Below are 26,856 nucleotides of genomic sequence, written 5' to 3'. Positions count from 1 at the left end.
ACATCTGACATACACGTTTTGATGACTACGTGATAGTTCAGTGCGTAATGCTAACGGTTTAGAATTGTGGCACCAAAGACGTTTTTGAAACGTCGCAGAACATATGAGATGTTCCGAAGACTGAAATTGGGATTTCAGACTAGTGCCCACGTCAAGAGGTATGAGACCTCTGACAAGTTTCTTAAGCCTGCAAACTAAGGGAGAAAAGCTCAATCGTTGAGCATGTGCTCAGATTGTCTGAGTACCACAATCGCTTGAATCGAGTGGGAGTTAATCTCCCAGATGAGATAGTGATGGTTCTCCATAGTCACTGCCACCAAGCTAGTAGAGCTTCGTGATGAACTATAACATATCAGGGATAGTTATGATGATCCTTGAGCTATTCGCGATGTTTGACACCGCGAAAGTAGAAATCAAGAAGGAGCATCAATTGTTGATGGTTAGTAAAACCACTAGTTTAAGAAGGGCAAGGGCAAAAGGGATACTTCATGAAACAGCAAGTCGTTTGCTGCTCTAGTGAAGAATCCCAAGGTTGAACCCAAACCCGAGACTAAGTGCTTCTGTAATGAGGGGAACGGTCACTGAAGCAGTACTACCCTAGATACTTGGTAGATGAGAAGGCAGGCAAGGTCGACAGAAGTATATTGGATATACGTTATATGAATGTGTACTTTACTAGTACTCCTAGCAGCACCAGGGTATTAGATACCGGTTCGGTTGCTAAGTGTTAGTAACTCGAAATAAAAGCTGCGGAATAAACGGAGACTAGCTAAAGGTGAGATGACGATATGTGTTGGAAGTGTTTCCAAGGTTGATGTGATCAAGCATCGCATGCTCCCTCTACCATCGAGATTTGGTGTTTGCGTTGAGCATGATTGGATTATGTTTATCGCAATACGGTTATTCATTTAAGGAGAATAATGGTTACTCTGTTTATTTGAATAATACCTTCAATGGTCTTGCACCTAAAATGAATCTCGATCGTAGTGATACACATGTTCGTGCCAAAAGATATAAATAGTAATGATAGTTCCACATACTTGTGGCACTGCCATTTGAGTCATATTGGTATAGAACGCATGAAGAAGCTCCATGTAGATGGATCTTTGGACTCACTCGTTTTTGAAAAGATTGAGACATGCGAACCATGTCTATTGGTATATATGCATGAAGAAACTCCATGCAGATGGATCGTTTGGACTCACTTGATTTTGAATCACTTGAGACATGCAAATCATACCACATGGGCAAGATGACTGAAAGGCCTCGTTTTCAGTAAGATGGAACAAGAGAGCAACTTATTGGAAGTAATACATTTTGATGTATGCAGTCCAATGAGTGCTGAGGCATGCAGTGGATATCGTTATGTTCTTACTTCACAGATGATTTGAGTAGATGCTGAGTGTATTTACTTGATGAAACACAAGTCTGAATTATTGAAAGGTTCAAGTAATTTCAGAGTGAAGTTGAAGATCGTCGTGACAAGAGGATAAAATGTCTGTGATATGATCATAGAGATGAGTATCTGAGTTACGAGTTTGGCACACAATTAAGACATTGTGGAAAGTGTTTCACAATTAATACCGCCTGGAACACCATAGTGTGATGGTGTGTCCGAACATCATAACTGCACCCTATTGGATATGGTGCATACCATGATGTCTCTTATCGAATTACCACTATCGTTTATGGGTTAGGCATTAGAGACAACCGCATTCACTTTAAAAGGGGCACCACGCAATTCCGTTGAGACGACACCGTTTAGAGAAACCTAAGTTGTCGTTTCTTAAAAGTTTGGGGCTGCGATGCTTATGTGAAAAAGTTTCAGGCTGATAAGCTCGAACCCAAAGCGGATAAATGCATCTTCATAGAATACCCAAAACAGTTGGGTATACCTCCTATTTCAGATCTGGAAGCAAAAGTAATTGCTTCTAGAAACGAGTCCTTTCTCGAGGAAAAGTTTCTCTCGAAAGAATTGAGTGGGAGGATGGTGGAGACTTGATAAGGTTATTGAACCGTCACTTCAACTAGTGTGTAGCAGGGCACAGGAAGTTGTTCCTGTGGCACCTACACCAATTGAAGTGGAAGCTTATGATAGTGATCATGAAACTTCGGATCAAGTCACTACCAAACCTCGTAGGACGACGAGGATGCGTGCTACTTCAGAGTGGTACGTGATCCTGTCTGAGATATCATGTTGTTGGACAATACTGAACCTACGAGCTATGGAGAAGCGATGGTGGGCCCATATTCCGACAAATGGTTAGAAGCCATGAAATCCGAGATAAATGGATCTTTGAGAAGAAGACGGACGTGGACGGTAATGTTACCGTCTATGAAGCTCGACTTGTGGCAAAGAGTATTTCCACAAGTTCAAGGAGTTGACTACGATGAGATTTTCTCATCCGTAGCGATGCTTAAGTCCGTCGGAATCATGTTAGCATTAGCTGCATTTATGAAATCTGGCAGATGGATGTCAAAACAAGTTTCCTTACCAGTTTTCGTAAGGAAAGGTTGTATGTGATACAATCAGAAAGGTTTTGTCGATCCTAAGGATGCTAAAAGGTATGCTAGCTCCAGCGATCCTTCCATGGACTAGAGCAAGCATCTCGGAGTCAGAATATACGCTTTGATGGAGTGATCAAAGTTTTTGGGTTTATACAAAGTTTGTTAGAAACTTGTATTTACAATAAAGTGAGTGGGAGCGCTACAACATTTCTGATAAGTATATGTGAATGACATATTGTTGATCCGAAATGATGTAAAATTTCTGGAAAGCATAAAGGGTTGTTTGAAAGGAGTTTTTCAAAGGAAGACCTGGATAAAGCTGCTTACATATTGGGCATCAAGATCTATAGAGATAGATCAAGACGCCTGATGATACTTTCAAAGAACGCACACCTTGACATGATTTTGAAAGAGTTCAAAATAGATCAGCAAAGAAGGAGTTCTTGGCTGTGTTACAAGGTGTGAGTATTGAGTAAGACTCAAGACCTGACCACAGCAGAAGAGAGAGAAAGGACGAAGGTCGTCCCCTATGCTTTAGACGTAGGCTCTACAGTATGCTATGCTGTGTACCGCACATGAAGTGTGCCTTGCCATGAGTTGGTCAAGGGGTACAATAGTGATCCGGGAATGGATCACATGACAGCGGTCGAACTTATCCTTAGTATCTAGTGGACTAAGGAATTTTCTCGATTATGGAGGTGAAAAGGAGTTCGTCGTAAAGGGTTACGTCGATGCGAACTTTGACACTAATCCGGATGACTCTGAGTAGTAAACCGGATTCGTATAGTAGAGCAATTATTTGAAATGGCTCCAAATAGCGCGTGGTAGCATCCACAAGATGACATAGATATTCGTAAAGCACACACGGATCTGAAAGGTTCAGACCCGTTGACTAATAACCTCTCTCACAAGCATAACATGATCAAACCAGAACTCATTGAGTGTTAATCACATAGTGATGTGAACTAGATTGTTGACTCTAGTAAACTCTTTGGATGTTGGTCACATGGTGATGTGACCTGTGAGTGTTAATCACATGGTGATGTGAACTAGATTATTGACTCTAGTGCAAGTGGGAGACTGTTGGAAATATGCCCTAGAGGCAATAATAAATAGGTTATTATTATATTTCCTTGTTCATGATAATCGTTTATTATCCATGCTAGAATTGTATTGATAGGAAACTCAGATACATGTGTGGATACATAGACAACACCATGTCCCTAGTAAGCCTCTAGTTGACTAGCTCGTTGATCAATAGATGGTTACGGTTTCCTGACCATGGACATTGGATGTCGTTGATAACGGGATCACATCATTAGGAGAATGATGTGATGGACAAGACCCAATCCTAAGCCTAGCACAAGATCGTGTAGTTCGTTTGCTCAGAGCTTTTCTAATGTCAAGTATCATTTCCTTAGACCATGAGATTGTGCAACTCCCGGATACCGTAGGAATGCTTTGGGTGTACCAAACGTCACAACGTAACTGGGTGGCTATAAAGGTGCACTACAGGTATCTCCGAAAGTGTCTGTTGGGTTGGCACGAATCGAGACTGGGATTTGTCACTCCGTGTAAACGGAGAGGTATCTCTGGGCCCACTCGGTAGGACATCATCATAATGTGCACAATGTGACCAAGGAGTTGATCACGGGATGATGTGAGTTACGGAACGAGTAAAGAGACTTGCCGGTAACGAGATTGAACAAGGTATCGGGATACCGACGATCGAATCTCGGGCAAGTAACATACCGATAGACAAAGGGAATTGTATACGGGATTGATTGAATCCTCGACATCGTGGTTCATCCGATGAGATCATCGAGGAGCATGTGGGAGCCAACATGGGTATCCAGATCCCGCTGTTGGTTATTGACCGGAGAGTCGTCTCGGTCATGTCTGCTGTCTCCCGAACCCGTAGGGTCTACACACTTAAGGTTCGGTGACGCTAGGGTTATAGAGATATTAGTATGCGGTAACCCGAAAGTTGTTCGGAGTCCCGGATGAGATCCCGGACGTCACGAGGAGTTCCGGAATGGTCCGGAGGTAAAGATTTATATATGGGAAGTCTTATTTTGGTCGCCGGAAAAGTTTCGCACTTTATCGGTATTGTACCGGGAGTGCCGAAAGGGGTCCGGGGGTCCACCAAGGGGTCCACCAGCCCCGGGGGGCCACATGGGCTGTAGGGGGTGCGCCTTGGCCTATATGGGCCAAGGGAACCAGCCCCAAGAGGCCCATGCGCCAAGAGATAAGAAAAAGGGAGAGTCCTAAAGGGGGAAGGCACCTCCGAGGTGCCTTGGGGGGAAGGACTCCTCCCTGGCCGCACCCTTCCTTGGAGGAAGGGCCAAGGCTGCGCCCCCCCTCTCCCTTGGCCCTATATATAGTGGGGGGGAGGGAGGGCAGCAATACCTAAGCCCTGGCGCCTCCCTCTCCCTCCCGTGACACCTCTTCCTCCCCGCTTGCGCTTGGCGAAGCCCTGCCGGGATCCCGCTACTTCCACCACCACGCCGTCGTGCTGCTGGATCTCCATCAACCTCTCCTCCCCCCTTGCTGGATCAAGAAGGAGGAGACGTCGCTGCTCCGTACGTGTGTTGAACGCGGAGGTGCCGTCCGTTCGGCGCTAGGATCATCGGTGATTTGGATCACGACGAGTACGACTCCATCAACCCCGTTCTCTTGAACGCTTCCGCTCGCGATCTACAAGGGTATGTAGATGCACTCCCCTTCCCCTCGTTGCTAGATTACTCCATAGATTGATCTTGGTGATGCGTAGAAAATTTTGAATTTCTGCTACGTTCCCCAACATGTGCTTCACTATGTAACCCTTGAAGTGTCCAGCAAAGGCATCAACCTCACGTCGATAAGCCGCCATGAGAGGATCTTTGGAATCCCACTTGCCTGATACTTGCTGAGCCACCAAATCTGAATCGCCGAAGCATCTTACCCGGCTAAAATTCATCTCCTTAGCCATCCGGAGACCATGGAGCAAAGCCTCGTATTCAGCTGCATTATTAGTACAGGGAAACATCAACTGTAGCACATAACAAAACTTGTCACCTCGAGGGGAAGTTAAAACGACTCCAGCCCCCGAGCCCTCCAGTTGCTTGGATCCATCAAAATGAACAGTCCAGTATGTGTTGTCCGGCTTCTCCTCAGGCACTTGAAGCTCCGTCCAATCACTGATAAAATCCACCAACGCTTGAGATTTGATAGCCGTGCGTGGCACATACTTTAGACCATGAGGTCCAAGTTCAATGGCCCACTTAGCGACTCGTCCCGTGGCTTCCCTATTTTGAATGATATCTCCCAAAGGAGCAGAACTTACCACGGTGATGGGATGTCCTTGAAAGTATTGTTTAAGCTTCCGGCTTGCCATGAACACCCCATACACCAGCTTCTGCCAATGTGGATAATGTTGCTTAGACTCAATCAACACCTCACTGACGTAATAAACCGGCCATTGAACCGGATGCTCCTTGCCAACCTCCTTGCGCTCCACCACAATGGCCACACTGACGGCACGTGCATTAGCCGCCACGTATAATAATAATGGCTCCTTATCAACCGGAGCAGCCAGGACTGGCGATTCAGCAAGTTGCCTTTTCAAATCCTCAAAAGCAGCATTGGCAGCGTCACTCCAGACAAAGTCATCTGTCTTCTTCATCATCTGATACAGCGGTATGGCCTTTTCACCTAACCGTCTTATGAACCGGCTTAAAGCAGCAATGCGACCCGCCAAACGTTGAACATCATTGATACACTTCGGCTTGGCCAAGGAAGTGATTGCCTTGATCTTCTTCGGGTTAGCCTCAATGCCTCTGTTAGAAACCAGAAAACCCAAAAGCTTGCCAGGTGGTACTCCAAAAACACACTTCTCCGGGTTAAGCATCATCTTGTAGACCCGGAGATTGTCAAAGGTTTCCCTTAAATCATCTATCAAGGTCTCCTTCTCTCTGGACTTTACCACAATGTCATCCACATAAGCATGCACGTTGCGCCCAATCTGTTTGTGAAGGCAGTTCTGCACACATCGCTGATAAGTCGCCTGGGCACTTTTAAGCCCAAAGGGCATAGACACATAGCAGAATGCTCCAAATGGAGTGATAAACGCCGTCTTCTCCTGGTCCTTAACTGCCATTTTGATCTGATGATAACCAGAATAAGCATCCAAAAAACTTAAGCGCTCACAACCCGCCGTAGCATCAATAATTTGATCAATTCAAGGGAGAGCAAAAGGATCAGCCGGACAAGCCTTGTTTAAGTCCGTGTAGTCCACACACATGCGCTAGGTGTCGTTCTTCTTTAGCACGAGCACCGGGTTAGCCAACCACTCCGGGTGAAAAACCTCAACAATAAACCCGGTAGCCAAGAGCCGGGCTACTTCCTGACCAATAGCCTCACGCCTTTCTTCATTAAACCGCCGGAGGAACTGCCTGACCGGCTTATACTTCGGATCAATGTTAAGAGAGTGCTCAGCAAGTTCTCTTGGTACACCCGGCATGTTAGAAGCTTTCCATGCAAAGATGTCCCGGTTCTCACGGATGAACTTGATGAGCTCGCTTTCCTATTTAGGATCCAAGGTTGCGCTGATAGTAAACTGTTTGGATGAATCGCCAGGAACGAAATCGACAAGCTTGGTGTCATTAGCTGACTTAAACTTCATCACCGGCTCATGCTCCGTAGTTGGCTTTTTCAGAGATGTCATGTCCGCCGGGTCAACATTATCCTTATAAAATTTCAACTCCTCTGCCGCACAAACAGACTCAGCATACGCAGCGTCTCCTTCCTCACATTCTAGGGCTACCTTCCGACTTCCATGCACGGTGATGATGCCCTTGTGACCCGGCTTCTTGAGCTGCAGATAAACATAACAAGGCCTGGCCATGAACTTGGCATAAGCCGGCCGCCCAAACAAAGCGTGGTACGGGCTCCGGATCTTAACTACTTCAGACTCAGTTTCTCGGCCCGATCTCATCCCCAAAGGCCACCTCCAGCTCAATCTTGCCCACTGGATACGCCGACTTGCCAGGCACCACTCCATGGAAAACCGTGTTGGATGTTCTCAGATCCTTATCGGTCAACCCCATGCGACGAAAGGTATCATAGTAGAGGATGTTAATACTGCTACCTCCGTCCATCAACACCTTGGTGAATTTGTAGCCTCCGACCTGGGGCGCCACTACTAAGGCCAAGTGACTCGGATTATCAACCCTTGGGGGTGATCCTCTCTGCTCCACACAATCGGCTGCTCTGACCACCTTAGATAACGTGGGACCGCCGGCTCAACAGCATTAACCGCCCTTTTATGAAGCTTCTGATCCCTTTTGCATAAGCTAGTGGTGAATACATGATACTGCCCACTATTCAACTGCTTCGGGTTACTCTGATACCCGGACTGCTGCTGCTGACTTCCTTGGCCAGAGGGCTGATTATAGCCACCTTGGCCACCCGGAAGGCCTTGATAATTCGGATGAGAGCCGCCTCCCGGGCCATGAAAGCCGCCTCCGCCTGAGCCGCCAGCGGGCCCAGGACCACCATCATATATGTTGGAATTCTTGAAAGCCTTCATAATCGTGCAATCCTTCCACAGATGCGTGGCCGGCTTCTCCCGAGTGCCGTGTCTTGGGCAAGGCTCGTTTAACAACTGCTCGAGAGTAGGACCTGACCCGCCGGACCGAGGAGGAGGTCTCCCCTTACGCCGCTGATTGTTGCCCTGTGTATTGGTGTTGGCCACAAACTCCGGGTTACCATCCGCCTTACGTTTATTACCTCCTTGATTTGCCGGGTTATGCTGATTACCCTTGCCGTTGCCGCTCTTCTTTCCCTTCCCTGTCCTTTCCTCATCAGACACAGGGTCCTTGGTACTATCAGAGTCGGCATACTTAACTAGAGCCGCCATCAGCTGCCCCATATCATCACAATCACGCTTGAGCCGCCCCAGCTTTTGCTTTAAAGGCTCAAAATGGCAATTCTTCTCCAACATCAGGACCGCAGAGCCGGCATCCATCTTATCAGATGAATGTATTATCCCATTCACCCGGCGCACCCAATGAGTTGTAGACTCGCCTTCCTCTTGCTTGCAATTGGTTAAGTCCACAATTGACATGGGCTGCTTACACGTGTCCTTGAAGTTCTGGATAAACCGGGCCTTTAACTCGGCCCAGGACCCAATGGAGTTGGGTGGCAGTCCCTTTAACCAGGTCCGGGCCGTTCCATCTAACATCATGGTAAAATACTTAGCCATGGCCGCATCACTGACCTCCAACAACTCCATTGCCATCTCATAGCTCTCAATCCAGGCCCCAGGCTGTAAGTCGGCCGTATAATTTGGCACCTTTCGGGGCCCCTTAAAATCCTTGGGCAGGCGCTCATTACGCAGAGCCGGCACTAAACACGGGACTCCACCAGTCCTTGTGGCCACACCTGTCTCAGCTGAAACCGCGGGGTAAACCGGAACAGGCTAGTAAGCCGCCTGCTCAACCGCCTGATGGTTCAAATCGTGCGCCGGGTTATGTCCATGACGCTGCGCGTTACTTGACATAGCCGCGGATTCCATCCGTCTGCTATAACTCGGGCTCCGGCTTGGGCGAGGCGTTGAATGAATCCTGTCTCGGCTATAAGAATAGGCCTCCTGCTGTGCCAAAGCTGTTTGAAGAAGCTCTCTGACCCTTCGTGTTTCAACTGCCGTCGGAGAGTCGCCCTCCGCTGGGAGAGCCGCCAAGCGCGCCGCTGCAGCGATCATGTTCTCCAAAGGATTAGAATAATGGCCTGGTGGTGTCGGCACATATTGAGGTGGTGCCGTGTTCACACGAAGGGGCCCCCCGCGCGTGGCTGAACCGGCGCCCCTGCTCCGGGTGTCGCAGCCGGGTTCGTCTCCGGCAGGTTACTGGGGCCCGCGCCGGGTGTGCGGAAGAGGTTTCTAGGATCATACATGGGTGGCAGACGGGACTGAGACTTCTGGTGTCTCCTCCTCATAACCTCATTAGACGCATTTAAATCCGTCGTAAGCCGGAACGCCTCTGACTGCAGCTGCTGGGCACGCGCATCCAAAGCCGCCCTCTCTGCGGCCAATCTAGTGTCCTCGGCTGCCAAGTCTCCTTTGGCTTGTACTATTTCCTCACGTACCCGGGCCACCGCCGCGTCATGTTCTACCTGGTCCGCCGGGTTAACCGTGGCGGTTAACAGGGCCATCGGCTTCTCCGTGAGATCTATCAAAACCTGAGTCGGTGGGCGCACAGGGCCTCCTGCCCCGGCTGCCGTTGACCCAGAGATTATTGCGGTCGCCGCTGCAGAGTTTTGGCCGGGTTGTGTACCAGCCATGAAGATCCCTACCCTGCTAGGCGGCTCAAAGGGGTCCGGAATGCTGCTGCCATCGGAACAGCCCCCAAGCCCGCCGTCTTGCAATTGATATAATGAATCTGTCTCACCTGTAGACGATGCATCATCAGAGTAGATAGCCGTTTCACCATCATCCACAGATGCTTAAGAAAGTTCCTCTCCATGGATGCAACCCACGAAGGCACGCCTTAAGGCCGGCTGAGCTCGGGCGGGTCTCGCATGCTGAGCCGTCTCGATGATGTCGGTGCAGATGTCCGGCTCAGGGCCCGACTCACCGATCCGGCCGATGAGGACGTGGATGCCGCCGAAGGGGACCCGGTACCCGTACTCAATTGAGCCAATGTCGGGGCCCCAGCCTTCGTCATCGATGTAGAGCTTGCCGCGACGACTCTTGGTCATCCGGCCCACAACGTATCCCTTGAGCCCTTCGAAGTTGCCCTTCAAGAACTCAAATCCACCGTGCGCTGGCCCCACGGTGGGCGCCAACTGTCGTTGAATTGTCACGGCAGATGTCCTAGCAGAAGGACTTAGTCGTAGGGCCATCGCAACTAGGAAGCAAGAAGGCGTTAATCGGGACAAAGGATACGAAGGTTTATACTGGTTCGGCCCCTTACGGTGAAGGTAAAAGCCTAATCCAGTTGAGGGTGTTTACTAAGGTTTCGATGACCAGGGAGCGAATCTGCTTGACCTAGTCCTCGATTTGATGTTACTTGCCCTGAGCCGCCGCTGGGCCGCCCCCTTATATACACGGGTCGACACCATGCGGCTCACAGAGTCCCGGCCGGCTCATAAACAGTGTCCGGCTCGGCGACTAGTTAATCTTTCCTTACAATACAAGTTACGCCATTACGGCGGGTTATCACTGTGGGCCTTAAGTCGCCATTGGGCCTTTGGCCCTTACTTGAACCGCCATCTTCAGAGTGTAACCTAGGCTTCATGTAATGACTCGTCTGGTGTAACCTGGCCCCTCCTGGGCGGGTTACACCAATAGTTATATGCCCAACAGTACTGATGCTAAAAAAAAGCAACACACATGCCACGTCTCGGCCGGCTTGCACAGCTCCTTGCCACAATGCCACAGGAAAACCTGCACAACCGGCCCCAACGCTTATCACGCCTGCCTGCAGCGCCACCAGCCCACCAGCCGGCCTTGTTCGGCCTGCTAGCTGGGCCGAAGCTACCTCATCCGTGCGTTGCACGCCCTGGTGTCTGCCTTGCCTTCGAATCGATCTGGATGGATCGAGACGTCGCCGCCCCTGCACGCTTGCACAATTCCGAGACACGCCTTGCTCCGCCCGCTGCCCGGGTTGCACACGCACCTACATCGCTGCCCTAGCATGTCACGCCATGTGTGTGCGATCCGCTGAATCGATCCGCTGCAGCCACCTGATCCGATCCGACCAGCTGCCTCGCCCTCCGCTGCTTGCATCGTCCCCATCGGATCCAACCGATCCCACCGAATGCCCTCGCACAGAACCCGCCATCGGCTGCAAAACACATCTCGCCTAGAGCCACATGTTTCCAATTGCTTCTAATCCGTTGCAGAATTTCGTCGCCAAGCATCGACCGACCGACGTCTAGTACCAACGATCCTCTCAACGAATTTTGCTCCACCTCTAGATCAGCAACCGCAACCTCCGAATAACCTAGCTCATGATACCACTTGTTAGAATTAATCTGAGGCGCATCGTCGATCTACCGAGGACCAAGCAATCACACAAGCACGACGCCGAGATTTGTTAACGAGGTTCACCTATATGGCTACATCCCCGGGGCATGACTACGGACGCTCCTTCCCATGACACCGTCACAATACCGCACCCCGGCCGCCGGCTCCCCCGCGTGCTTGTGCTATTATGTTGGCATAGGTTATATCGTGTGTCTACCCCCGATATATGAGAGGCCTAGGATACAAGTGTCCTATTAGCACACAACTCCTACCCTGTCTACACACAGTCCAAAACCAAGTCCAACTGTAACCTACCTTGTACAATAATATTCGACACAACTCTAACAAAAAGATCTTTTACGTGAGGCAATAAAGGTGGTTGATTTCACAGTGCTCACTGCTGTATTAGAAGTGTTGTTACTTTGGCCAAGAGTTGTTTCAGTTTTTTCATATATTTTGACCGCAAACTGTATCTATTATGTTTTTCTTCAGGTTCAGTGTATTATTATGCTGTAGTGCTGATGGTTCTCATAATAAGTTTAGAATTACAAATGTGGTTCTGCCATAAAATTGTACGTAACAGATAAAATTATGAACATCACAATGTACACATCAGTTGATATCTACTGGCAAAAGTGGTATCTGTTTGGTACCACAGAGTTGCAGAGCAATTGTTCAGCGTTGTTGAATGTGGTTACTTCCTTTGATTCATCAATCGGTGTTAACTCTTCTATTCAGCATCACACTTGACCACTATGTGTATTTGCAAAGAATCAGTGGTTCTGTTCTGTTCGCATGTCTTTACTGTTGCTGTGGGAGATAATTCACAAAGTTCGGTCCATTTTTTCTTTATTTTTTGCTGCATGCGGTTCTTAACCTGCAAACAGATAAATAAATTCCAGGAAAAATTTCTGATCTAGTCATGGCAGTACAACAAACACCGGAAGTAAAAATTACTTCCAAGTCTGCAAACTACCTAGCGATGACTACAAGCACTCGAGCGAGCCGAAAGTGTGTTACCAACTTACCATCACCACCCCTCCCTCACCGGATCAGAGCAAACCCTGTTGTAGTAATTAGTCTGGAAATCGTTATGCTAAGGCCCCACAGGACCAACATACCAGAGACAATAATTGTCGTCGATGAAGAAAAGCGTAAATCAAAAGGGGTTAGGGTTCTAGCAGGGGTAGGACAACAATTGTCCCTGCACTCATGACACGCCCTTCCCAGTCGCTACTCTCTCTCACCCCTCCCTTTACTTTGCCGTCCTGCTTAGGTACCTAGCCGCTGCTCGATCCTCGTCTACCTATGTCATCGCTGCTCCTCGGCACTCAACAATGGAGGCACAACCATCGCCACCACCACGCAGGCCGGCGACATGGTTCAGTTAGTTGCTCCGGCTTGCAATGGCTGTACATTGTTACTTAGTTCCCATGTATGTACATTGTTTGACACCCCAGCTCCAAACGAGGTACATGATATTTTATTTATGCTTGTTTATCAACCTTTTTTTTTCTTGGTGGCGACGGGAACTTGGTATAGATTGAATTTATCATGAATTTAAGTAGCCAATATGATGCAAGGAATTTGAAGTACACTTGGGTTGGTTAGAGTGAAACAGCTTAATAGCCAAGATGATGGAAACAACCTACTGGGAGATAGGAATGGTCAAAAAAATTAGGTACATCTGGTCTAGCCAAGATGAATGGAAGCAACATATATTCTGGCCAAAGTTAGTTCATTAAGGTTTAATTAACTAAGAGTGTCGCGAAACTTGAACCACGAGGTTCATTATTTTGGTAAATGAAATTTTTTTCTTGGCGGGGCAATGTCTGAATGATTTCGCTAAATTTCAAACCAGCGTAATAAGCTCTTGGAAATGAAGCCCATTAAACGACATACCCGAGCCACTTAATTCCCTTTCCTGTGACACTTCTGCTTCGGTACACACCCCCTAAACACATCAACAGATGAGATCTCTCCATACCCCTTCATAATAAAGGGTAGGATGGTCTTTGTTCAAAATACACCACCCGCGTCCTTTTTTTTAGTCGCAGATACAAGAGATATCTACAGTAATGGGCCGGCCCATCAGCTAACAATTAATATAAAATATAATACAGGACAAAATGAGTGAAGACAGGAATCAAACCCAGGTCTGCTAGTTGCAGCGTTAGACATCCATCCAGTAGCTCACTGTTGGATTTGTAGTATGGTAGAAGGGCGCCACCAACTTAAGGAAAAAGAGCCGGTTATCAGCTGGTTTTCCGTACCTTTTCTGTCTTCGTTTTTTTTTTTAGGGATTCTGTCTTCGTGTTTTCCTTTTTCCTGCACTCGTTATTTTTTCACTGGTGTTTTTTTATTTCTCTTTTATTTGTTGTTCTATGGTTTTCTTTGATTCTTTCAAGGTTTTCACCAGATTTCTTTTGTTTCTTTTTCGGCTTCATTTGGTTCTTTCTCGTTTTTCAACGTTTTCATTATTTTCTATACACATTTTTGGTATATCTAATACATTTTTTAATAGTTGCTAAACATTATTTAATCAAGATTAACATATTTTAATACTCCCTCTGTACCATAAAATATGAAGTTTTAGCAGTTCAATTTGAGCTACTAAAATGTCATATATTATGGTACACAGGGAGTACATGGCTAACACTTTTTTCTATACACATTTAATATTTTTCAAATGATACATTAATATTTTTTAATACAAAGTAATCTTTTTCAATACCTAGTCAACATTTTTCTATACACATTTACCTTATTTCAATTACTTCATTGACATTTTTTCAATACATGGTCAACATTTTTGTATAAATATTTAACATTTTTTAAATGCTTGATGAACATTTTTTAAATACTTGTTTCACATTTTTTTCAAATGCTTGCAGGCTTTTTTAAATACATGTTCAGCTTTACACACACATTATATATTTTTTGTATACATTTTTTATATACATGAGAAACATTTTCTTTATACATAATTAATATTTTTTAAATGCTTGGTTAACATTCCTTTCAAAAGCATTATATAAAATGCGTTTAAATATATGTTTTTAGAATATTTGCGAGCATAAACCAAAAAAAACATGATGCAATCCTCCACATTTAACATGTCTTGCAACTTTAGTAGTGATTTTTTTTATCCGCAAACGCTTAGGTCGGCCGAACAGGCGTCCGATGGGGTGATGTCGTCGCCTAGTTGTGGCAAGGTCTAAGAGTTTTCTTCCTTTTTCTTTCATTTTTTGTTAAATTATTTTTCTCCTTTTTTGGACTTTATCATTTTTTATGAAACCTATTTTCAAATATTGTTTATAATTTTTTAAAAATCTAGAATCTCAAAAAATTCCCCCCTTTAAAAAAATTTATTCACAAATTTAACAAATGTTTGCAATTCAATGAAAGTTGATAAATTTTAATTAATATTACATGGTTAGCAATTTGTGGTCAAATTTTTCTTAAATTATTGGGAATTGTATGGAATGATACCAAATTTTGCTAGTAGGTGGGCATACCCATGGTAGTCTCCCACACAAAAATTGAAGGAATATGGGCACCGAATGCACACTGTGTCACGACCGGCTAGTATTTTAGGGTTTTTAATTGAGAAAACTCTAAAAATTGTATAAAATGTCAGATATCAATGGAACATGGCAGGGATGCTTTCCATGGTGATGCCATTGTCTGAAGAAAAAAAATCTGGGTTCCTTTGTTGGAGGTAAAAAAAAGTTCTTTGAAACTTGCCCTGACGGCCTACCCGAACTGTCCTGGTTGTATATCTTGTTTTTCTTGCCATGCATGAAATGACACCAAATTTTGCCAGAAGGTGGGCATACTCATGATAATCACCCATGCAAAATTTGAACCAATCCAGACACCGAACACACGTTGCGTCATGACCGGTTAGTATTTTAGGATTTTTTTCATCAGAAAAACCCTAGAAAATGCATAAAATATCAGATATCAATAAAAATTGGCAGGGATACTTCCCATGGTGTGGAAAAAATTTGGGTCTATTTTTGTGGAGGTGAAAAAAGTGTTCCGAGACTTGCCCTACCGGTCTACCCGAACTGTTAAGGGTGTACATATGGTGTATTTCTTTCCATACATGAAACACCACCAATTTTTTGTCAATAGGTGGGCATGCCCATGGTAGTCCCCCACGCAAATTTTGAACGAATCCGGACACCGAACTCACATTGCATCACGGACAGCCGATATTTTACGGTTTTTCACCGAGAAAATCCTAGGAAAATTAATTAACAAAAAGGGAAGAAAAACGAAAAATAGAAATAAAAATCGTTAGGATTTGGCCCAACTAGGTGACGGCATCGCTTTGGTCAGGCGCCTGTTAGCCCGGGCATAGCGCTCACGGATTTCGAAAAAGTTCAACGATTCAAACATGTTCCTATTCTCAAAATTCATTCACAAATTCAAAAAATGTACTTATTTTCAATATCTGTTCACAAACTGAAAAAATGTTCCCTTTTTTAAAACTTGTTCCGACATTCATTTTTTTGGTATGTTTCAAATAATGTTCGCACTTCCAGAAATTGTTCCTATTTTAAAACATTCTACACATATAAAAAATGTTCGGGGAAATTTACAAAAAAAAATATATTAATTTGTTTTGTATTTTTCTGTTTTTTCGAACTTCCAAATTTATATTGTTTAAAAAATGTTCCTGTTAACAGTTTTGTTCGCTGTTTTTAAAAAGTGTTCATGTTTTGACATTCTGAGGAATTTTGGAAGAAACAATTTTTTTAAAAAATCTGCAATTATTTTTAAAATACTAATATTTTCAAGTTTTTGAATTTTCTAAAATAGAATTTTTTTCTGAAATTTTGAACAAAACCATGTGTATGGCATTGTCTAGTTCAGGAGCTCCTGGCCAGCGCTTTAAACTTTGGTTAGGAAACTGGCGCTCGTGCGCATGCCAGCAGGCCGTGGCACAATATTGGGGAAGCTCGCTAGCCCGCTCATCAGCTTCGCACGCTCGCTCGCTTTGCCAGTTAGCTCTGAAAAAAGTTAATCAATTTGAAAAGTTAAGAAGTTTGAAATATAGTTCATGAATTCGAAAATTGTTCATGAGTTAAATTTTAAAAAATTTATAAATTTAAAGAAAGTTCATAAGTTTGAAAGCTATTTTTTGAATTAAAAAAAATTTGTGACTTAAAAATTTAAAAATACTATGCATTTGAAAAAAATCATGAATTTGATAAAATTCACAAGTTAAAATTTTGAAATATACATAAGTTTTCTTAAAAATTCACGTTTGGAAAATGTTCACAAATCTGGAAATTGTTTGCGTATCTGGAAAAATGTTTCTTGATTTTTTCAAAGGAAATTTAAAATAAATATGGGAAAATAAATATAAAACCACAACCAAAAAAGGAGAAGAAAAAACCGAGCGGAAACCATGTGTAAAAATACGAAAAAAATAGCACGGAAAAACCATGCAGATCTAAACCGGAATTACCCCTGAAAAAAAATCCAAACCGGAATTGTGGACACCAAGACGTAAAAGAAGTGCAAGTCTGCATGATAGGTTATGTATCCGAGTTGGTTACTATGTTGAGAAATAACCTGGGGGCATTTGGTTCGAACCTCGGGTAGCGCAATATTTATTAACCTGAAAAATGGAAAAAATGTAAATGGGCCGAGCCCAGGAAAAAGCCTATAATAACTAACTCCTATACGGTGTATACATACAAAATGGATACGATCTGTGAAATGTCTATATTACCCTTTATACGCTTTGTGAGGGGGGTGACCTGTGAATGAAAAAGAAATGAACGTGCGCCTAGGAATGCCCATCAGTCAGCCAGGGAGCAGGCCCGGGCGGATGGGTGTGCGACCTGTGCAGTCGGCACAGGGCCCCCTAATTTGTAGCGCTTAGTAAATAGGCCCGTTGCTGCTGAATAAAAATGTAAATAGGCCCGTTTATCCCGCTAAGGAGCAGGCCAACGAACAATTTCTGCACTGCCTGGTCCGCGCGATCGATCCGCTCAAGAGTCTCAGATTCCTGCGTAATGCTTCTCCCCAACTCGATCCCTCTTTCTCTTCCCAGATTCCTGCGTTATTTCTCCCGTACTTCTTCCCCTCGGAGCACTTCCCCGGCATCTTTTTTGCCCCACCGGCGCCAGCGCCACGCTCCGAGGTGCCATGGAGGGCTCGGGACGGCCCCATCTTTCGGCATCCGCTGTTCGGGCACGACTCGGCCTCCGTGGTGCACTATTGCAATGGACTCCTTCTACTTGAGGATGATTCAAAAGATGAGTATTATATCTGCAACGCAGCGACCATACGTTGTGCTCGCCTACCACTACTGTAGAAGCTTGAGTTTTTTCACGAGGAATTATTCCTCACCTTCGACCCAGCCGTGTCGCTGCACTATGAGGTATTCCTCCTTTCGAGTGAAAAGATCCAAGGTGACGTCCAGGAAAACATCCAAGAACCACGCAAGAAAGAGATACATGCCCATATGCCAACGGCCGAGGAGCCAAAGGATAAGGTAATCTCTATACTAGTGTTCTCGTCACATACGATTCAATGCCCCTGTGAACCTCTATGACATGGTGATGGCGCCACACCATAGGCGTATGAACATATGGAAGTCCGCTGTGTACTGACGGGGCTCGCTCTACGTACATTGCTGGAACAATATCCTTATGATCATACGCAACTCGGAGGGTACGTACGATATGGTCCATCTGCCGGGGAAAGCTTACAAAGATAAACAATATTTTGAGCCGGTCAAGAGGTCTATCTTCGTGAGCTATGATAGAGGGGTTCGCTTTGTGAAAATCGATGAATTCCAGTTACATGTATGGATACTGATAGAATCAGCCGGCGGCCGGGTGCGATGGATGTTAGAGCACGAGACTGATCTTGGTCCTTATGCTTGCAACATAGACAAATACTCTTACATGGAGCCCAGAGTGCAGTGGGAGGTAGTCGACAACAAAAATGCTCTAGTTAGCTTGTTCAAAGCTCGCAATAATGACGAGTTCATATACGATGAGGAGGATATAGACAGAGCGACACAATTGATCATGTTGACAGCGACTATGACCACAATGAAGATGGTGTCTGTGACCCTGATGACTTCAGCAACACACCTGATGATATTGATGGCAATAGTGATGAGCTGATGGTGAAAGTGATGACAATGAAGATGGTGTCTGTGAGGCCGATGACTTTAGCAACACAATTGATGATGTTGATGGCGACAGTAACTAGGATGAAGATGGCGTCTATGAAGTGGATGACTTGAGCGACACAACAGATGATGTTTATGCTGGTAGTCAAGATGAAGAAGCATATGTGCATGAAGATGAAGATGACCGATTCGAGTACTCCTGGAACTCGGATGAGGACAGCTTCATTGATGTGGATGGAAGTGTTGCCGACCGCGACGACGATGAGTGTGATTACCACCTCATAGGATTACATCTGCACAAGGACGTGGTGTTCCTACAAACTTCCAACGACGCGGTTGCAGCATACCATGTCATGACTTCAAGAATGCAATATTTAGGACATCAGCTTGTTAAAGACCCTTTCACATATTTTCATGGCGTTAGAGATGTGCGAGGTAAAGCTCCTTAAGGCCTGTGAGATTCCAAAACCACGCATGCTTGAATGAAGTGTCGAAGTTGTTCTCAGACATATCAAGGACTTTTAGATGTGTGAGATTGGAACGTGGTATACTAGTAGACATGGTATTATTTAGACTACAATAGCGCAACATAAGCACTTTAAGAGAAGGAAGCATGTTAACCCTCTGAAACAAATCCCTCTCAGAACTAAGATCCGCACCACTAATGTCAAGATGGCTTAGCAAAGAGAGACCTGGTGACCATGCAAGATCCATTGTTTGGAAATCATTCCAACTGACATCATGATAATGCAATTTTGAGAGATTGCCAAGTTGGGAAGGTATTGTCCCACTGAATCCCGCGAACGAGAGGTTGAGATACCTAAGGTTATTGACGGAAGCCAAGAACACAGGGATGCTTGTGCAGTTGAAGTAATTCCCGCTCAGATCAAGATACCTCAGTTGTTGTAAAGTAGCCAAAGTAGAGCTCATCTCGCCTACTGACAAGCTCAATGATCTGCTCATATTCGGGTAGTTGTATTCGTCCATGTCGATGTTGCGGAGGCTGAGCTTGATGAGATGACCCGTTCTGTTGCTGCACCGGACTCCCTTCCATTGACAACAATCCTCACCCTGCCATGACGAGAGATGGCCAGCACGTTCTAGGAGGCTTGCCTTGAAGGACAGAAGCGCACATCGCTTGCTGCTGATACACTAGCTTGGCCATGGGAAGTGGACCCTGCTTGGAAGATCAATAGGCAAAGGAGCAGTGCAGTTCCTCGGAAGAGGAGCGGAAGCTTAGTCATATTGGTCGGGAAATGGCAGATGGAAATGAGAATGGACAGAGCAGCTTCTCTGTATAATTCCACCACAACAGCAATATAGGATAGGAGTATTGGTCTTGTCGTGCATACTTTTCCTATACTCAATTAGCTAGTGTTGTAACTGTTTAAAAAAAAAAAAAAGAGGAACACCCCCTCTGCATCTGGACGATGCATACGGCCATATTATTAATTATTAACACAAGACCTTACAAAGTCGTACAACAGTAAGACCAAAGCCACCGTCTAAGCAACATCTGTCGCTACTCCTATCCAGTTGATGAAAGGGCGCTGATAGTCTGGGCCTAATACCAAACAGACCTCGCAGCCAAACCTAACATTTAAGACCTGAGGTCCCAACCAAGACGCCTGCCGGGTATGGGCACCCACCAGTCCGGCGTGCTCCTCAACCAGGACGCACTACTAGGAAAAGACCTACTAGTGGCGCACTAGTTTTGCCTACTAATGGCGCACTACTGGTGCGCCACTAGTACCACGCCACTAGTATTAAATACTAATGGCGCACCACTGGTGCGCCATTAGTATCTGGTATACTAATGGCGCATCACAACAGCGCCATTAGTATAGACCAACATGCGCCATTAGTGTGCCTCCCAGGGGGCGATATTTACACATGTGCTTTGCCATACTAATGGCGCACTGTGGGGTGATGCGCCATTAGTATCCTTTGGCATACTAATGGCGCACGTTGGGGTGATGCGCCATTAGTATGAATATTAGGGATTTTTTTTTTCTTTTCTGATATTTGCACAGGTTACAAAATATATTATTGGACAGAATATAGACAGCACCACACAGCAACAGCAGATTCATCGAATACAATAGAAGATTAGTCTCCGAATTCAATTCACCATATTAGTCTCCGAATTCAAAAGACCGAACAAAGATAGAACATTACAAGTCTCGAGACCGCGAGTAGCGAGTTTGTCTTCACATTACAAGTCGATATCGATCATCTAAACTACCATCACATAGAAGAGAGCTGCGGTCATCACAATGAGCATCATCGCGATGAAACTGGTCTTCATCCGGTTCCTCCAACGCTCCCTCCTCTCTCCCGCTAGATAGCGCGCGTATCTAGATTTCGCCTCCGCCCTAGTTGTGTACCCTTTGTAACTGTTACCGCTGAAACGATGAACCTATCTCTGACACTCCTCCCAGTCGTCGTAGACTCCGGGAACCTTACCCTTGTACACGACATACGACGGCATCTCTATGCATTAGCCAAACAACAGACAATACATAAGCAATATATAAGTATGCAACAAAAGGATCGGAAGAGAAAAGCAAGACATTAATAGCACGATTCATGGTCCTACTAATAAATAGCATCGATTACATCTAAGTTGAACGACTGTCCAAACCAAAGAGACATACAAGTTCATTAAAGTTTAATTACAACATGAACTAATCGATGTTTCAGAACTACACATAGCATCACTACTTTCGACTCGACTCATGGGACCGGAGCGTGGATGAAGCTGTCGTATTTCGTGATGGTCATGAAGTCGCGGGCGTTGTCAGCCTGCATTTTTAGCGTTGTGTCTATCTCACTGTTGGACGGTTGATATTTGAGGTAGAACTGCCCCGAGGTACGAAGGACATCTTGATGGATGATTTCTACAAACTCCGACTGGATGCGAAAGAATTCTTGTCGGATGTCCGCGTCCTGGATTGCCGCCAAGCTTGCGGCCCAATCTTTGAGATTATTTGGTAGCAGAAGGTGATTATGGTCCCGTACGATCGCCCGCATGTGATGGAGGGCGTAGTAGGCATCCTTCTGACCGTCAGGCGGCTGCTTGACGCAGGGGAACGTCGTATTGTGGGTGAACACGTGCCTGCCGTACCTACGAACTGGCCTCTTAAAGGTGCCTCCAGATGCGGCGTAGCCGGGGAGAGCATCATCAAGAACTTTCTTGATATTTGTGTAGTCTATCTTGTAGTCACGGTCCGGGTCAAAATACGTGGCCATGGAATATTTCGGGCTTAAGAGGATGAGTGTGCAATGTGTGTCACTGCACAGAACACGGAATGTTAGAAAAAAAAAGAATGATCGAAATCTAAGAAATCATATGTTACGGGGCGGTTAGGGGATGACTTACTCGGGAAAGTAAGGCTCGAGGAAGTTATCCTTATCTGGGTTTGCCAGAATGACGCCTTCGCGGTGTGAACTCGCGAATTGCCGGTCCCCAGCGCTGCCCAAGATCTTGGCACGCATGTAGAAGGGGTCGACTATCACAATGTCCGGGGTCTTGTCTCTAATGATCCGCATCTCCATACTCAGCGAAAACAGCGGATGAAGGTTAAACATAGCAAAGATGTCATCAAACCGCAGGACGATCGTACCCCCGACGGCGCTATCCACAAAGCCCTTGCCCTCTGGCACCTTGGCCACGAAAACCGGGTATGCCACATCATTCTCTCTGAGGCGCCGCTTCTCCAAGAAAGAACACTGTCATGCAGACTCCGCATAGCACCGGTTGCAGCATTGAGCATATTTGTCGGTAGCATCGCGCTACCCGCCACATGCACCCTCCTCGAGATATCCTTAGGTGAAGGTGGCCCGTCCTGAGCACGGATCGTACTCGGTGCCGGCTGGCTCGCACCGCCGCCCTTGTTAGTCTTTCGATTCCATCCCTTCTTCTTGATCTGCTGTAATGGGATCGAGTTCTGCTCACAGACCGCCTTCTTGAGCGTGTTGGGGCTGATAATATTTCGCACCTCAGCTATCTGAGGCTCGGTGAAGGCGGCAGCTGGAGGCGTCTCCTGAGAACTGAACGCCAGACGACGCCTGTTGCAATTGGGTTTCTCCGCCGTACCAGCTAGATCGCGGTCGTCTTTTTCAGGGTTGGGTTCTTGAGAAGGAGGCCCGCAGAACTCGTCACCGTACCCATGTTCGGCAAAGTACTTATCGACGTTGGTAAATGTACCGTCGTCGTTGTCATCGTCGTCCGGATCCTGTGCCATATGCATGTCCGGATCCTGTGCCATAGGGATGTCCGGCATGTCCGGTGGCGTTGCGGCGTTCTTGCCATGGCTTGGCGCTGGCACGACTGGCGGTCTTGTGTGTGGGGTGGTGTTCCCCGCCCCCAAACGAATCTGGCTCTTCGGCCAAAGCAGGGGCCAGCTTACGCAGGCGCTGAGGGTCATCACATCATCTTCGTCGGCCCCAGCGGGTCGAGTCGGAGGTAACAACTCGTCGCAGCCTGGCAGCACCCGAAGCAGTTCAACCTTATAAAAGGTGGGTGGCATCGGATTACCGTGAAACACACGGTTGCCCGGTTGAACGATTCTGCCCTTGGCGACATCGACCAACTCGCCGCCCACGAAGTGCAGGAGAGTGCAAGGAACGTCAGCGGCGCCCTGCGAAAACGTGTAGGGCGTCAGGGATGCCCAGTCAAAGGCAAGGAGATGAAGTCATCGGCGGAGAGGCTTAGTTACCGTGATGTCGTCGAGCTCGGCTAATGTCGAGGCACCGCCAACGGCGGGCGTGCAACTGACGGAGGGGCCGCTTGCTGGCGAGGTGCCGGCCGGCGTACACCCGGGTGCATTAAGCTCCAATGCCCGTGCCGGCGCCGGAGACACGAATACCGCCTCCGCTGGAGACACCAATGGCGCCGCCTGCGCGTTGTGAGAGTTGCTGGTCCACTAGTAGGAAAAGGGGCTTAGGTCACAGGACAGTTTTCACATTAGCCCCGGTTTAGTCACGAACCAGGACTAATTTGAGCATTGGTCCCGGTTCGTGCGGCCAGGGACCTGCCGGGCCTCGTGGGGGCATTGGTCCCGGTTCGTCCGGACCCTTTGGTCCCGGTTGGTGGGACAAACCGGGACCAATGGGCCACGCTCCTGGCCCACCACCCTTTAGTCCCGGTTCCTACCACAAACCGGGACTAAAGGCCTGGTCCTAGTTGCGGCCAGTGTTTAGTCCCACCTCGCCAACCGAAGGGCGCTCACATCAGTTTATAAGGCCGTCCCTATCTGCCTTGTTGAGCTTCTCTTAAAGTGAAAATAGATGCCCTTATACAGGAAATTTGACCTAAATTCATAGTAAATTTCATAGAAATTTATTATGAATTTAGGTTGAATTTTCTCTATAAGCGCATCTATGTTCATTTTTTTATATTTATAAAATAAATAAATCTTAATAAAATAAAATAAAATAAACTATAGTAACTACAATAAATAAACCTTAATAAATTAAGTAAAAATAGCAGCAGTAAAATAAATAAAAATAGCAGCAGTAAAATAAATAAAAATAAAATAATTAAAGTAAAATACATAAGTAATTAGAAATAAAATAAATAAGTTTTTTGTTGTAAGTAGAAACAAAACAAAACAAATAAAGCAAAAGAGAAAAAAAACACGAGCCATCAACTCCATAACCGCCATATCTGGGATAGAGAAGGGCGATCCCTTGGAGTGGGATTCACATACAGTTGCCCGTAACATCTACCATTCGAGCTTAGCAGGTGGAACTCGGATCTGTCAACAGTGTCAAAGCGGCAAATAGCAGGCGGAGGAGAAGCCACCGATGTCATGTGTAGATCCCTTCTAGGTCTTGCGGATCGTGCTATTACAGCAATTTGGTTGGTTGATCCCAAAAAAAGGAATTTGGTTGGTTTTCTTGAAGCCCTAGCTTGTTGTGCCGTCCTATTCTCTCAATGCAATTTAGCAAATGCTACTACAGTACAGTAAAGGGCACAAAGAAAAAGCACGCGGTGAAGGAAAATACCTCCATATCAAAGCTGCTACTTATCTTGTTGGTTATCAGGATGTGGATATGTAGAATTTTCTCTAGCCACGGCAACAGACATGCATTCATCGAGGGGGTTCACTACAGAACAAAATAAATGCTGACGTTAGTTGTTGAGGGTACGTTTGACATCCCTGAGAGACTAGATAATGAAAAGATGAATCGTCAAACCTGGATGAACAAAGACGCTACCAAGTGGATGAATCTGATGGCCTGTCCTCCCTTGAAGATCATGCGTCCTCCCTTGAAGGCGCCACCAGGGCCATGGACGCCTCATACACCGCCGCCGACGTGTTGTAGTGATGAGGTATCGTGCAGGATCTGACACAGGATCACCTTCAGGCAAGATGAATAGGTCTTCAGGGGCACGACGGCCCCTGCATCGTGTCCCACAGCACGTCGCCACCCCTCGTCCCTCCCACAGCTCGTAAACCTTAATAAAATAAAATAAAATAAACTATAGTAACTACAATAAATAAACCTTAATAAATTAAGTAAAAATAGCAGCAGTAAAATAAATAAAAATAGCAGCAGTAAAATAATTAAAGTAAAATACATAAGTAATTAGAAATAAAATAAATAAGTTTTTGTTGTAAGTAGAAACAAAACAAAACAAATAAAGCAAAAGAGAAAAAAAACAGAGGAAAAAAATTATGCCACCTACTGGGCCACCACGGCCTGAATACGACTAGAAACCCATCCATGGGCCAGGATTCAGGCCCGCAGAAGGCCCAGAAGGCCCATAGGCAAATAGTGACAGAATAGGCCCGTAAGCCTGCATTTGAGAGGAGCTCGAAGTGGTCAGCGCAGCTGCGCTTATAAACCACTGTCGAAGCCTCTCGGCTAGCAAGGTGGGACTAAACATCCCACCGCACCGCGCCAGTTCCAGCACAAGGCCTTTGGTCCCGGTTGGTGCCACCAACCGGGACTAAAGGGGGCATTGGTCCCGGTTCGTGGCACCAACCGGGACCAAAGGCCTTTAGTCCCGGTTGGTGCCACCAACCGGGACCAATGAGTTCGCTATATATACCCCATCGCCACAGCAGAGCACTCCAGAGTGCTCTGTTTTTTCTGGCCGGCGAGAGGAGGGCATTTGGGTGCTCTAGCTCACCTCCTATGCACATGAGGTGTTCGATGAAATGTCTGAGCCACACTAGTTAATCTTTGTCCTCTCGAAACTTGACCTCCGAGCTCCATTTTCCCCGAGATTTGTCTAGGTTTAGCGGTCCGTCACGTCCCGTCCCGTCTTCACCGCCGTCGATCGCCCGCGCTGATCTCGTCGCCAGCACCATCGTGGTGAGCCTCTTGTTCTTATCTTCTTTCTGAAAGGAAAAAATTCTTACTTTAGATAGTTACTTGTCTAATTTTGTTACTTTTATTATTCCTTCTTATTACATAGTGCGATGGTTTTGGTATCCGCCCCCGTCGGCCCTCGTCCTGTCTATGATTCGGATGTGGTATATATTATCTTTTTATAACTATTTGGTTCATTTATTGTTTATGACAAATATACCGACCAACGTGACATAGATTTTATTTATCTAGGAGGTGGTTGAACCGGAAATTCTAACCGACCCTATTGTCGAGAGGTTAAATTTAGTTGAAGAAGAAAACAATTACTTGAAGGAAAAAATAAAAAAAATTAAGGAGGAGAAGATGATATTGGAGTTGCATGTTGCGGATGTCGTTGATGATCACAAGATCAAGATGGATGCAATGCGCTTGAAGATTAGAAAGATTAGAAAATATGCCATTCATACCGAGGCTTGGTATCATTATGCCGTTGGATCAATTGTTACCTTGGTTGCGATTATGATCGCATTTGTTTTCGCATTGAAATGTTTTACATAGTTTCAATGTATGGTTTAATTAATTAGATGCTCTGGAGAGCTATATATATGTTGTTAGATGAGAACTATGTATGTACTTTGGTTCTAATGTGATGATGAACTTCTATTAATTTGGTCACTTAATTATCTATTCATGATGTTCTGTAATGGTTTTTGACACACTTAATTATATATAATGCACGCAGATGAACCGGCAATGGATGTACGGTGACAGACACACCTCCGAGTACATTAAGGGCGTGCATGATTTTCTCGAAGTGGCTGAGGCAAACAAGCAGAATGGTTTTATGTGT

The 26,856-nt window shown here is 45.8% G+C and overlaps 1 pseudogene; it reads right to left on the bottom strand.

Moving 5' to 3' along the window:
- Nucleotides 1-19,249: 19,249 nt before the first annotated feature.
- LOC123142785 (receptor-like protein EIX2) lies at nucleotides 19,250-19,924 on the bottom strand (annotated as a pseudogene).
- Nucleotides 19,925-26,856: the final 6,932 nt, after the last annotated feature.

Source organism: Triticum aestivum, chromosome 6D, assembly GCF_018294505.1.
Source record: "Triticum aestivum cultivar Chinese Spring chromosome 6D, IWGSC CS RefSeq v2.1, whole genome shotgun sequence".
NCBI classification, from domain to species: Eukaryota; Viridiplantae; Streptophyta; class Magnoliopsida; order Poales; family Poaceae; genus Triticum; species Triticum aestivum.
The sequence above is the reverse complement of the archived record's forward strand: the minus strand, read 5'-3'. Positions and strand labels throughout refer to the sequence as shown.